Below are 14,376 nucleotides of genomic sequence, written 5' to 3' on the forward strand. Positions count from 1 at the left end.
CCGTCACAAGACGCGAGATTTCATCTGGAGAGAGAGGGGAGAAAGAGGTCAGAGCATAGGGTAGGGCAGTGTGAGCAGAACCAGCGGTGTCGTTTGACTTAGCAAACGAGGATCGGATGTCATCGACCTTCTTTCAAAATGGTTGACGAAGTCATCTGCAGAGAGGGAGGAGGGGGGATTCAGGAGGGAGGAGAAGGTGGCAAAGAGCTTCCTAGGGTTAGAGGCAGATGCTTGGAATTTAGAATGGTAGAAAGTGGCTTTAGCAGCAGAGACAGAGGAGGAAAATGTAGAGAGGAGGGAGTGAAAGGATGCCAGGTCCGCAGGGAGGCGAGTTTTCCTCCATTTTCCTCCATTTCCGCTCGGCTGCCCGGAGCCCTATAGGTATGCACGTCATCTACCTACGTTATATAGGTATGCACGTCAGCTTTGACATAGGTTTTGCACAACGGCGTTAAACTAGACATCAGTCCGATGCCGATGTTGACATTTCTTGCTAATATCGTCTGATTCTGATATGCTTACTGATATATCGTGCATCCCTAATTGTTACTTTTGTTTATTTAGTAAATATTTTCTTAACTCTTATTTTTCTTAAAACTGCATGTTGGTAAAGGGATTGTATGTAACCATTGCGGTGGCAGGGTAGCCTAGTCATTAGAGCGTTGGACTGGTAACCAGAAGGTTGCAAGTTCAAATCCCTGAGCTGACGAGGTACAAATTTGCCGTTCTGCCCTTGAACAGGCAGTTAACCCACTGTGCCTAGGAAGGCCTTCATTGAAAATAAAAATTTGTTCTTAAGTTCAACTGACTTGCCTGGTTAAATAACGTTTTTTTTTTTTTAAGGTCTACACGTGTTGTATTAGAGCATGTGACAAATACGCTTTAATTTGACCGATGTCTGGTAAAAAGTTGTCACTCACGTGACTCGGCTGCCTCCTGCAGCGCTCAGTCTCAACGCGCACACACACCCCTCCAGCCCCCTCCCCTCCCCACCACTCACTTAGTAACAGACTGCCTCTTACTGATAGTCAACAGCAGCAAGTCAAAGTGAAAATAATACCATGGTGGCCGCGGTGCAATTTAGAAGTAGCTCAAAAAACTGTAATCCGCGACCAATACATTTTCACCCACGACGTTGTTTTCAAAGTACACAATTTTGGCAGAAAACAGCAGACATGGCAACCCTGCTCCACCCCAACTCATTACCAGCACCAGTTACCACCAGAGAGCAGCAGTGCAGCACTGTTCTGTAAAATACAGTAATTTTTAGATCCACCATCGTCATAGAGGGTGAAACTAAAATCAACGTTCACAAATGCTAGTCATCAATTATTTGTGGAATCGCCTCCTGGAGAACTACTGGGTTGCAGGCTTTTGTTCCAAAACCTGCTCTAACACACCTACTTCAGCAAATCAAGGTCCTGATGAGCAGTTTATACATAAATCCAGATTTGCTTGAGCCCTCAAATTAAAATCTGGACCTCGAAGTCAGTTCTATTGCTTTGTTTCATGCTCCCACTCTAATCAGGACTGATTTAGGGTACCGGTACCAAGTCAATGTGCGGGGTGTACAGGTTAGTTGAGGTCATTTGTACATGTAGGTAGGCGTAAAGTGACTATGCATAGATGATAAACAGTGAGTAGCAGCAGTGTAAAAACAAAAGGGGGGATTAATTTGTCAGTAGTCTTATGGCGTGAGGGTAGAAGCCATTAAAGAGCCTTTTGAACCTAGACTTGGTAGCAGAGAAAACAGTCTATGACTTGGGTGACTGAAGTCTTTCTCTGACACCGCCTAGTATATAGGTCCTGAGTGGCAGGAAGCTTGGCCGCAGTGACGTACTGGGCCGTTCAACCAGGGTTTGGTAGGGCTCAACAATTGGACAATACAATACAGTCAAATAAGGGAAAGGGGGATACCTCGTCAGTTGTGCAACTGAATGCATTCAATTGAAATGTGTCTTCCTCATTTAACCCAACCCCTCTGAATCAGAGCGGTGCAGAGGGCTGCCATAATCGTCATCCACATCTTCGGCGCCCGGTGAACAGTGAGGGTCTTAAATTAAAGTGATAGAACCAACATGGACCGCTAAGAACTGTCATTTTAAATTTGGGTTAGATAATTTATAGTTATAATTATGATATGGAAAGGCAAGGCTTCTAGAGACAGAACTGTGCCCTAAAAACTTGAGGAGAGACACTAGATTTTTGCAAGGTTAGCCCAAGCTACAATCTCATAATTAGCCAGATTGGTGTGAAACGTTATTAACATGCTGTAAGGCGATGTGCCTCTCTGGCTGATAAGATTTCAGCAGCTATTTTGTTTTCAATTCCTCCAGAGGATGGTGAAACAGATCAATTGAAGGTTGCTTTCTTTTAAGTTGAGGGTAAGGTCATCTAAACCTGTTTATATTATGTGGAACACTGAGCTGATGAGCAAGTTCATGAAAAGCAGGATTTTATATTTTGACTCGGTGGATGTCCCAGGAACAGTTAGAAAGCATAGGTCAATAAAACCCGATAAATATGGAAACAATGGTTAACATCAAGAGATTTATTCACCTCTGAATCTTCAGATCCGTTGTGTACAGTCGTAGCCAAAGGTTTTGAGAATGACACAAATATTAATTTCCACAAAGTCTGCTGCCTCAGTGTCTTTAGATATTTTTGTCAGATGTTACTATGGAATAGTAAAGTATAATTACAAGCATTTCATAAGTGTCAACGGCTTTTATTGACAATTACATGAAGTTGATGCAAATAGTCAATATTTGCAGTGTTGACCATTCTTTTTCAAGACTCTGCAATCTGCCCTGGCATACTGTCAATTAACTTCTGGGCCACATCCCTGACTGGTGACAGCCCGTTCTTAAATAATCAATGCTTGGAGTTTGTCAGAATCTGTTGGTTTTTGTTTGTCCACCCGCCTCTTGAGGATTGACCACAAGTTCTCAATGGGATTAACCTCTTGAGTGGAGGGGGCAGTATTTTGATGTTTGGATGAAAAACATACCCAAATGAAACTACCTATTTCTCAGGCCCAGAATCTATAATATTAATATAATTGTTAGATTAGGATAGAAAACACTCTAAAGTTTCCAAAACTGTCAAAATATTGTCTGTGAGTATAACAGAACTGATATTGCAGGCGAAAACCTAATGAAAATCCAACCCGGAAGTGCTGTTTTTCCTGAAAGGCTCTCTGTTCCATTGCCTGCCTTCGCTCCATTTAAAAGGATATCAACCAGATTCCTTTTCCTATCGCGTCATTGTATGGCTGGGTGCCAGCAGCGTTTTGCATGCGCAACAGCTTGGAGTAGACATTTCTCTCTCCTATTGAAGAAGCTACAGTCCCAAGTAATATATAATAATAATATAATATAATATAATAATATACAAGTATTATCGATTATATATTTTAAAAACAACCTGAGGATTGATTATGAAAAACGTTTGACATGTTTCTAAGAACTTTAGGGATACTATTTGGAAATTTCGTCTGCGATGTCGTGACCGCTCGAGCCTGTGTATTTCTGAACATAATGCGCCAACCAAATGGAGGCATTTTGGATATAAAAATAATCTTTATGGAAAAAAAGGAACATTTATTGTGTAACTGGAAGTCTCGTGAGTGCAAACATCCGAAGATCATCAAAGGTAAGCGATTCAGTTTAGTGGTTTTCTGACTTTTGTGACCAATCTACTTGGCTGCTAGCTGTTTGTAATGTTTTGTCTACTGAGAGAGATGTCCTTACATAAATGCTTGGTATGCTTTCGCCGAAAAGCTTTTTTGAAATCTGACATGCCAGGTGGATTAACAACAAGCTCAGATGTGTTTTGCTATATTGCACTTGTGATTTCATGAAAATTAAATATTTTTAGTAATTTAATTTGAATTTGGCGCTCTGCAATTCAGCGGATGTTGACGAAAATGATCCCGCTAACGGGATGGGTGCATCAAGAGGTTTTAAGGTCTGGGGAGTTTCCTGGCCACGGACCCAAAATATCGATGTTTTGTGAGCCACTTAGTTATCAGTTTTTCCTTATGGCAAGGTGCTCCATCATGCTGGAAAAGGCATTGTTCGTCACCAAACTGTTCCTGGATGGTTGGGAGAACTTGCCCTCGGAGGATGTGTTGGTACCATTCTTAATTCATGGCTGTGTTCTTAGGCAAAATTGTGAGTGAGCCCACTCCCTTGGCTGAGAAGCAACCCCACACATGAATGGTCTCAGGATGCTTTACTGTTGGCATGACACAGGACTGATGGTAGCGCTCACCTTGTCTTCTCCGGACAAGCTTTTTTCCGGATGCCCCAAACAATCGGAAAGGGGATTCATCAGAGAAAATGACTTTACCCCAGTCCTCAGCAGTCCAATCCCTGTACCTTTTACAGAATATCAGTCTCTCCCTGATGTTGTTCCTGGAGAGAAGGGGCTTCTTTGCTGCCCTTCTTGACACCAGGACATCCTCCAAAAGTCTTTGCCTCACTGTGCATGCAGATGCACACACACCTGCCTGCTGCCATTCCTGAGCAAGCTCTGTAGTGGTGGTTCCCCGATCCCGCAGCTGAATCAACTTTAGGAGACGGTCTTGGTGCTTGCTGGACTTTCTTGGGCGCCCTGAAGCCTTCTTCACAACAATTGAACTGCTCTCCTTGAAGTTCTTGATGATCCGATAAATGGTTGATTTAGGTGCAATCTTACAGGCAGCAATATCCTTGCCTGTGAAGCCCTTTTTGTGCAAAGCAATGATGACGGTACGTGTGTCTTTGCAGGAAACCATGGTTGACAGAGGAAGAACAATGATTCCAAGCTCCACCCTCCTTTTCAAGCTTCCAGTCTGTTATTCAAACTCAATCAGCATGACAGAGCAATATCCAGCTTTGTCCTCGTCAACACTCACACCTGTGTTAACGAGAGAATCACTGACATGATGTCAGCTGGTCCTTTTGTGGCAGGGCTGAAATGCAGTGGAAATGTTTTTGGGGGATTCAGTTAATTTGCATGGCAAAGAGGGACTTTTCAATTAATTGCAATTCATCTGATCACTCTTCATAACATTCTGGAGTATATGCAAACTGCCATCATACAAACTGAGGCAGGAGATTTTGTGAAAATTCATATTTGTGTCATTCTCAAAACAATGTTTGGCACCGACTGTATGTGTGTGCATAAGAACAATTTTCCACAGCCCGAGTGGACACTTGCAACTTGGTGGAAATACAAGAACACCATACAGTTGAAGTCGGAAGTTTACATGCACTTAGGTTGGAGTCATTAAAACTCGTTTTTCAACCACTCCACAAATTTCTTGTTTACAACTATAGTTTTGGCAAGTCGGTGAGGACATCTACTTTGTGCATGACACAAGTCATTTTTCCAACAATTGTTTACAGACAGGTTATTTCACTTATAATTCACTGTATCACAATTCCAGTGGGGCAGAAGTTTACATTCACTAAGTTGACTGTGCCTTTCAACAGCTTGGAAAATTCCAGAAAATGATTTCATGGCTTTTAAAAGCTTCTGATAGGCTAATTGACATCAGTTGAGTCAATTGGAGGTGTACCTGTGGATGTATTTCACAGGCCTACCTTCAAACTCAGTGCCTCTTTGCGTGACATCATGAGAAAATCCAAAGAAATCAGCCAAAACCAAAGACCCAAAAAATAGTACACCTCCACAAGTCTGGTTCATCCTTGGGAGCAATTTCCAAAGATCGTACTTTTTGGAGAAATGTCCTCTGGTCTGATGAAACAAAAATAGAACTGTTTGGCCACAATGACCATTGTTATGTTTGGAGGAAAAAGGGGGAGGCTTTCAAGCTGAAGAACACCATCCCACCCGTGAAGCACGGGGGTGGCAGCATCATGTTGTGGGGGTGCATTGCTGCAGGAGGGACTAGTGCACTTCACAATAGAGATGGCATCATGAGGTAGGAAAATGATGTGGATATATTGAAGAAACATCTAAAGACATCAATCCGGAAGTTAACGTTTGGTAGCAAATGGGTCTTCCAAATGGACAATGACCCCAAGCATACTACCAAAGTTGTGGCAAAATGGCTTAAAGACAACAAAGTCAAGGTATTGGAGTGGCCATCACAAAGCCCTAACCTCAATCCTATAGAACATTTGTGGGCAGAACTGAAAAAGTGTGTGGTAACAAAGAGGCCTACAAACCTGACTCAGTTACACCAGCTCTGTCCGGAGGAATGGGCCAAAATTCACCCAACTTATTGTGGGAAGCTTGTGGAAGGCGACCTGAAACGTTTGACCCAAGTTAAACAATTTAAAGGCAATGCTATCAAATATTAATTGAGTGTATGTAAACCTCTGACCCACTGGGAAGTTATGAAAGAAATAAAAGCTTAAATAAACCATTCTCTCTGCTATTATTCTGACATTTCACATTCTTAAAGTAAAGTGGTGATCCTAACTGACCTAAGACAGGGAATTTTTAAATGTCAGGAAATGTAAAAAAAAACTGAGTTTAAATGTTTTTGACCAAGGTGTATGTAAACTTCCGACTTCAACTGTACTTGTCCTGTGCTCACATATTAGACAGGTCAACTATAAATAGTCTGCGGAATGTACGCAGAGTAAATATTATTTTGTGTATGTTTTGTTTTAACTGCTTAGTAATGAGGCAGACATACATATTTTTGTTGAAGCTATTTATTTTGAAATCATATAAAGTTTGAGAATTCCATAAAATAGAAATCTTCTTGGTTGGAGAAACTCCAAAGGCATAACCTCCATCCTACATGCATTTTATCAAACATGGGCCTCCTGTCAATCCACTCCAGGGGGAACAATCAAGGTCTACTGTTAAGGAATGCAGCTGGGAGCATGTAGCATTCCTGTAGTATATGACCTCTGTGTTTGTATCTGTGTGTGGTGTGTGTCTAAAGGATAGGGCTGATACGGGGTTGAGCACTGGAGGGAATACTTCCTTACATCCCAGCAGGCAGAGATATTATCCTTGTTGAACCCCTCTCCCTTCAACACTCCCTGTCACTCAAAAGGCAGCAACCATCCCAAAGAATCATACTGACAGTGAAGCACCTGGGAGCCTACAGTACATATCACTCCTCACTCCCTCATAGGTGTGAAAGCCTGTATGCACCTTTTTCAGAGGTGTTTTGACCTACATACAAACACATATTTTGGCCTGCTGGTATGCAGCTAGATACCTAGGATTTGTAGTGAGGTCAGAGACTCTGTGCTAAAGCAGATGCATTCATCCAATTATCTGGTTTACAGACCATGACTAATTAATTATGCCTCTGAATGGGAGCTAGAAGACTAAACAGGTTTAACTCATATGCACCCCATTAGTTACAAGGAGATGAGCAATAGAGAGAACACCAAATGTCAGCAAGCCCCTCAGTGGGAGAGATGACTACTTCATCTCCTGAACTGACAGCATGAATAGGAAAAAGTCACAATAACCTTTTTCCTCTAAATCACAGCGCCGCTCTTAACTACATTCTTAAGGTGTGAGATGTTTAGAGAAATATCATTCGAAATAAATTGTGATGGTAAAGATTATCAAATCAAATCAAATCTAATTTATTTATATAGCCCTTCGTACATCAGCTGATATCTCAAAGTGCTGTACAGAAACCCAGCCTAAAACCCCAAACAGCAAACAATGCAGGTGTAAAAGCACGGTGGCTAGGAAAAACTCCCTAGAAAGGCCAAAACCTAGGAAGAAACCTAGAGAGGAACCGGGCTATGTGGGGTGGCCAGTCCTCTTCTGGCTGTGCCGGGTAGAGATTATAACAGAACATGACCAAGATGTTCAAATGTTCATAAATGACCAGCATGGTTGAATAATAGTAAGGCAGAACAGTTGAAACTGGAGCAGGAGCATGGCCAGGTGGACTGGGGACAGCAAGGAGCCATCATGTCAGGTAGTCCTGGGGCACGGTCCTAGGGCTCAGGTCCTCCGAGAGAGAGAAAGAAAGAGAGAATTAGAGAGAGCATATGTGGGGTGGCCAGTCCTCTTCTGGCTGTGCCGGGTGGAGATTATAACAGAACGTGGCCAAGATGTTCAAATGTTCATAAATGACCAGCATGGTTGAATAATAGTAAGGCAGAACAGTTGAAACTGGAGCAGGAGCATGGCCAGGTGGACTGGGGACAGCAAGGAGTCCTCATGTCAGGTAGTCCTGGGACATGGTCCTAGGGCCCAGGCCAGTTGAAACTGGAGCAGCAGCATGGCCAGGTGGACTGGGGACAGCAAGGAGTCATCATGTCAGGTAGTCCTGGGGCATGGTCCTAGGGCTCAGGTCCTCCGAGAGAGAGAAAGAAAGAGAGAAGGAGAGAATTAGAGAACGCACACTTAGATTCACACAGGACACCGAATAGGACAGGAGAAGTACTCCAGATATAACAAACTGACCCTAGCCCCCCGACACATAAACTACTGCAGCATAAATACTGGAGGCTGAGACAGGAGGGGTCAGGAGACACTGTGGCCCCATCTGAGGACACCCCCGGACAGGGCCAAACAGGAAGGATATAACCCCACCCACTTTGCCAAAGCACAGCCCCCACACCACTAGAGGGATATCTTCAACCACCAACTTACCATCCTGAGACAAGGCCGAGTATAGCCCACAAAGATAAGATAAGAGATAAGATAAGATTAGCGCTGTGCTAATGAGATCAGTCCATGTGAAGCGTATCCTGACAGATTCAGTGTATGAGTTTTCAAAAGGCTGCATTATACTTAAAAAAAAATGTTTTTCAAACAAACTGACACCGGAGCCAAACAGCCTAGCAGCGTTAACTAAAACCAGCCCAGTGTGTGAGTGTAGAGGCCTCTCTCAGAGAGAGCTCTGCTCCAGCAGGGACTGACTGGGGAGTGGGAGCAAGAGGCCACTCTGCTTTTGGGGCTGATTGCCAAATGCCCTCCTCCACCCCCACCACCTCCTCCTTCCCAAAACCAAGTCAGCCCCCTGCCATTCCAGCCCCCTCCAACAGTGTCTGTGCTCCTCGTTCCCTTGTGCCTGAAGCTCCAATCACAGATGCAGGCTGCACTTTGGCTGCCTTCCTCTCCCCCAGCCTCAAGCGTTCTCGCATGCCCTCTCTTGCTCCCTCTCTCATTCCCTCCCTCTCTGCCTGCGTGGTGCGCACGGCTCCATTGTGGAGGCTGGTTCTTGTACTCCAAGCGGTCCCAGCAGCTGCTTTCTCTCTTCTCACTCCTCAGGATTGGGGCTGCAGCGTCTCTGGAACTCCTGGCCGTACTCATGTATCCATTTGTTAGCCACTGGAAAAGGGCATGGACAACAGAGAGTATGTGTTAGTAGTTTATGTCACAGAGTAGTCAAACAAACATAAAATATCATATACAGGTGTGTAAAAAAGAGTTGTTAAATATTCACTGACATTAAAATCACCAAATAGTGTAGACACACATTTTTATATAGATCCCTAGTATGGAGCCATCAATTTTTTAACTATATATATATATATAAATATAATAAAATGTTGTTTTTTCCCCCACCTTTATTTAACCAGGTAGGCCAGTTGAGAACAAGTTCTCATTTACAACTAGATAAAGATAAAGCAAAGCAGTGCAACAAAAACAACACAGAGTTACACATAAACAAACGTACGGTCAATAACACAATAGAAAAACATCTGTATACAGTGTGAGCAAATGAAGTAAGGAGGTAAGGCAATAAATAAGCCAATAGAATTTAGCAATTTACACTAGAGTGATATATGTGCAGACGAGGATGTAGAAATACTGGTGTGCAAAAGAGCAGAAAAACAAAAACAAATATGGGGAGGAGGTAGGTAGTTGGTTGGATGGGCTATTTACTGATGGGCTATGTACAGCTGCAGCGATCTGTAAGCTGCTCTGACAGCTGACGCTTAGAGTTAGTGAGGGAGATACAAGTCTCCAACTTCAGTGATTTTTGCAATTCGTTCCAGTCATTGGCAGCAGAGAACTGGAAGGAAAGGCAGCCCAAGTAGGTGTTGGCTTTGGGGATGACCAATGAAATATACCTGCTGGAGCATGTGCTACGGGTGGGTGTTCCTATGGTGACCAGTGAGCTGAGATAAGGCAGAGCTTAATCTAGCAAAGACTTGTAGATGACCTGGAGCCAGTGGGTTTGGCGACAAATATGTAGTGAGGACCAGCCAACGTGAGCATACAGGTCGCAGTGGTGGGTAGTATATGGGGCTTTGGTGACGAAACGGATGGCACTGTGATAGACTGCATCCAATTTGTTGAGTAGAGTGTTGGAGGCTATTTTGTCAATTATATCATCGAAGTCAAGGATTGGTAGGATAGTCAGTTTTATGAGGGTATGTTTGGCAGCATGAGTGAAGGAGGCTTTGTTGCAAAATAGGAAGCCGATTTTAGATTTAACTTTGGATTGGAGATGCTTAATGTGAGTCTGGAAGTAGAGTTTACAGTCTAGCCAGACACCTAGGTATTTATAGTTGTCCACATATTCTAACTCAGAAGCGTCCAGAGTGGTGATGCTAGCCATGCGGGCGGGTGCAGGCAGCGAACGGTTGATGAGCATACATTTAGTTTTACTAGCATTTAAGAGCAGTTGGAGGCCACGGAAAGAGTGTTATATGTCGTTGAAGCTCGTTTGTAGGTTTGTTAACACAGTGTCCAAAGAAGGGCCAGATGTATACAGAATGGTGTCGTCTACGTAGAGGTGGATCAAAGAATCACCTGCAGGAAGAGCGACATCATTGATATATACAGAGAAAAGAGTCGGCCCGAGAATTGAACCCTGTGGCACCCCCATAGAGGTCCGGACAACAGGCCCTCCGATTTGACACACTGAACTCTATCTCAACTTGTTCTCAACTTGCCTACCTGGTTAAATAAAGGTGAAATAAAAATAAATAAAAATGTGAGAAGTAGTTAGTGAACCAGGCGAGGCAGTAAATAATGGGAAATTGAGCCTTATTTCCTTGTTATAATCTTAGTTCAAATACATGAACACACTGTAAAATAAAAAATAAAAAGTATATACTTTCTCCTTTAAGTGTCTCTCAGAAGCAGCCACTCACATTAATTACTAATACCCCTCTGTGTTTCCTTTAGCCTTGTCACTGACTGTGGGATCCAAGATGGAGTTAAATTATGTGGAATGGAGGCCCACATGTTTAGCATCCCAGAGCAGTGCTCAGCGCCTGACCTCTTCTCTATATTGTCCCCAACTCTATCTGTATAATGCAGTGCAGATGTGGCCCCAAGCTCCAGCTGTGACTTCAGTATGACAGGCAGGGGCTACTGGAATAGACGTAGGGTCCTTAGCGTTCCACATCTGACACTGCTCACTGTACCTGTGTGTTTTTCTATAGGAACTATGTGGCGTTCCCGGTTGTCTCATTAAAGCCTCTTACCCCATTTATCCCCAACAAGCACAGGGCAGCCAGCATGCAGAGTGTCCCCATCTCCTTGGCCGTTCCTATGGAGGTTCCACCAGAATAGGGCAGCATTCCGGAACACAAGAGACATTGGAAATGTGTCACTAAAAACATTGGAACAAAACATTTCAAATCGTGCCTGGATTTTGTGGGCCACTATCGTGCCTGGAATATGTATGGTCTCCTCCTCTACTTGACAATCCTAAGCCATTGTACCTCAATGAAAATCAAATGTTGTATATATGTATGTTAAAATCCCACGTGCATAGCTGTGCTCCATGTACAACATATTTGACATTGATATGAGGGAAAGGGTGCCCAGTGAGAGAGATTTTTTCTAACACTTGAGGAAAGGAAGTGAAACCTCAATAGAATCCAGGTTGATAGGTTAAAACCTGGTGAGGTCCTGTGTCTTTTCAACAGCAGCTCATTTATTAAACCAAACACTACACTGTGGATGCATCCCAAATGGCATCAGATTCCCAATATTATGTACAGGGCCCTAGTCAAAAGTAGTACGCTATAAAGAGAATTGGGTGCCATTTGGGACACTGCCTATGGCTCCTCTTTACTCATCAGGCCTTCTGTCATAAGAACAGTCCTACTCAAAACATCTTAAGAAATGATGTGACCTTTCTGAGGAAAGAATATCTTATTATTCTTGATGGCATTTTAACACCTGCACAGAGTGAATGTTTAGGAGGATATGTGTTCTGGCTTGAGGCAATTGTGATGGATAAACAAGAAGGTAAAGCCCATGTCCAAAATAGAATCCTATTACCTATAGAGTGCACTACTTTTGACAAACACTGGTAACAAGTAGTGCACTCTGTAGGGAATAGGGTGCCATTTGGGTCATAGCACATGTTTAGCCAGCAGCTGATGTGAGCAGTGCATTTACCTCCACAACAGGAACGCTAAAGTTAGCGTGGATGAAGGCTGTGGACCCACCTGCGTCCACAGAGCTGAGCTGTGGAGGATGACAACATTCTCACTGAGTTGTGTCTAGTCTAGCCACTGTGCACATGTCAAAAAAAAGCCATCCATGCCGGAATAAGGAGTGTGGAGTTTGTCCAAATCTCACAAGCAGACCACCAAATCTCTTTTTCATACCACCTTAACTTGAAGTTTGACATCTCATTGCAATTTCAATAAGAAAATACTGAATTCTAATTCTGATTGAAGCAATATAGCGTACAGTATCACCAAAGATGCCTTTACTGTATATCCACAAATGAGACAAGCATGCACATAACAGGATAACAAGATAAAACACTTACGTATATCATGAAGGTTGCCACTCGATTCCCAGTGTTGAGCCTAAAAAGGGGGCTTGATGCTGACTGGTTACATGAAGGAAATAGTACACATAAATATATCATGTCCTTACCTTGGCTATGTCTCAAATGGCACCCTATTCCCCTATACAGAGCACTACCTTCAACCAGAGAACTATGAGCCCTGGTCAAAAGTAGTGTACTAGGGCAGTGGTTCCCAAACAGTGGGGCGCGTCCAGCAGAGGGGGGGCGGGGAGCACGGGTCCCCCTCCCCAAAATAAGTTGTAATACTAGAATGCAAAAGGTGCAATTTCAAAATTGGGTAGTTTTCCTCTTGTCATGTCAGTTATTGCAGACCTTAGAGAGCTATTTATATCCTGTCAGAAATGTTCAGATCAACTAGTCTATGTCAGCTAACGTTTTGTAGCTAGATTTTTTAGTCCATAGATTTTGGATTAATGTTCGAGTCACTCAAATATCAAACGAATACACATTAGACATGGCAAAATCTACAGAATTGCCAGAAAATGTCCTTTAAAACGGCAACATTTTCTCTCCAGCCAAGACAAGATGTGTATAATTACAGGAAATAAGCTTAAAACCTGCAAAATGTTCTCTCCGCCAGCAAGAGGGGTGTGAGCAGTTTGCGCAATGAACAGGGCTTGTGCCCATAGAAATAGACGTGGCATGCACGGGGGGGGGACGTTCTCAAATGCAGGGGGTGTGACAGGTAGCCTCGTGGTTAGAGCGTTGGGTCAGTAACCAAAAGGTTGCTAGATCGAATCCCCAAGCTGGCAAGGTACAAGTCTGTCGTTCTGCCACTGAACAAGGCAGTTAACCCACCGTTCCTAGGCCATCATTGTAAATAAGAATTTGGTTCTTAACTGACCTGCCTAGTTAAATAAAATAAAATGCTGGAAGAGTGTAAAAGTTTAGGAACCCTTGTACTAGGAAATAGGGTGATGTTTGGGACACAGACCATCACTCAACACTAACACACAAAATGAGGGTTCAATATTGCATGAAGTGTTTAAGTGTTTATTACTTTAGTAATAAGTGTCTAGTAAACACTCACAGTTGCATGGTCAAAATGAGGTTCATAGTGTCCTCCAATCCCATAGTTCACCACTTGGAGGTACTCTGCATACGGAGGCTCCACATTGTGACTTGTGAGCAAAAAAAGCTCTCTAAGGTCTGCAGATTAGTGTAGTGTCAACAACGCAGCCACTGCCAGCGAGCCTACTTTAGCAGTACTGTATCATTTTAATCATTTTAGTCAATAAGACTCTTGCTACGTAAGCTTAACTTTCTGAACATTCGAGACGTGTAGTCCACTTGTCATTCCAATCTCCTTGCATTAGCGTAGCCTTTTCTGTAGCCTGTCAACTATGTGTCTGTCTATCCCTGTTCTCTCCTCTCTGCACAGACCATACAAACGCTCCACACCGCGTGGCCGCGACCACCCTAATCTGGTGGTCCCAGCGCGTACGACCCAGGTGGAGTTCCAGGTCTCCGGTAGCCTCTGGAACTGCCGATCTGCGGCCAACAAGGCAGAGTTCATCTCAGCCTATGCCTCCCTCCAGTCCCTTGACTTCTTGGCACTGACGGAAACATGGATCACCACAGATAACACTGCTACTCCTACTGCTCTCTCCTCGTCCGCCCACGTGTTCTCGCACACCCCGAGA

At 43.5% G+C, this 14,376-nt stretch overlaps 1 long non-coding RNA gene across 2 annotated transcripts; it reads right to left on the reverse strand.

The window, feature by feature from the left end:
• Positions 1–7,875: 7,875 nt before the first annotated feature.
• Positions 7,876–14,376, reverse strand: LOC118365819 (uncharacterized). 2 transcript variants are annotated; one of them, XR_004821849.2, is made up of 4 exons: positions 12,692–14,376; positions 12,313–12,381; positions 11,388–11,452; positions 7,876–9,276 (listed from the first exon to the last, which is right to left on the reverse strand). It is a non-coding gene; the product is annotated as an uncharacterized LOC118365819 (long non-coding RNA). The 2 variants fall into 2 exon arrangements; XR_004821837.2 differs by having other exon boundaries at positions 12,313–14,376.

Source organism: Oncorhynchus keta, chromosome 1 (assembly GCF_023373465.1).
Source record: "Oncorhynchus keta strain PuntledgeMale-10-30-2019 chromosome 1, Oket_V2, whole genome shotgun sequence".
Taxonomy (NCBI): Eukaryota; Metazoa; Chordata; class Actinopteri; order Salmoniformes; family Salmonidae; genus Oncorhynchus; species Oncorhynchus keta.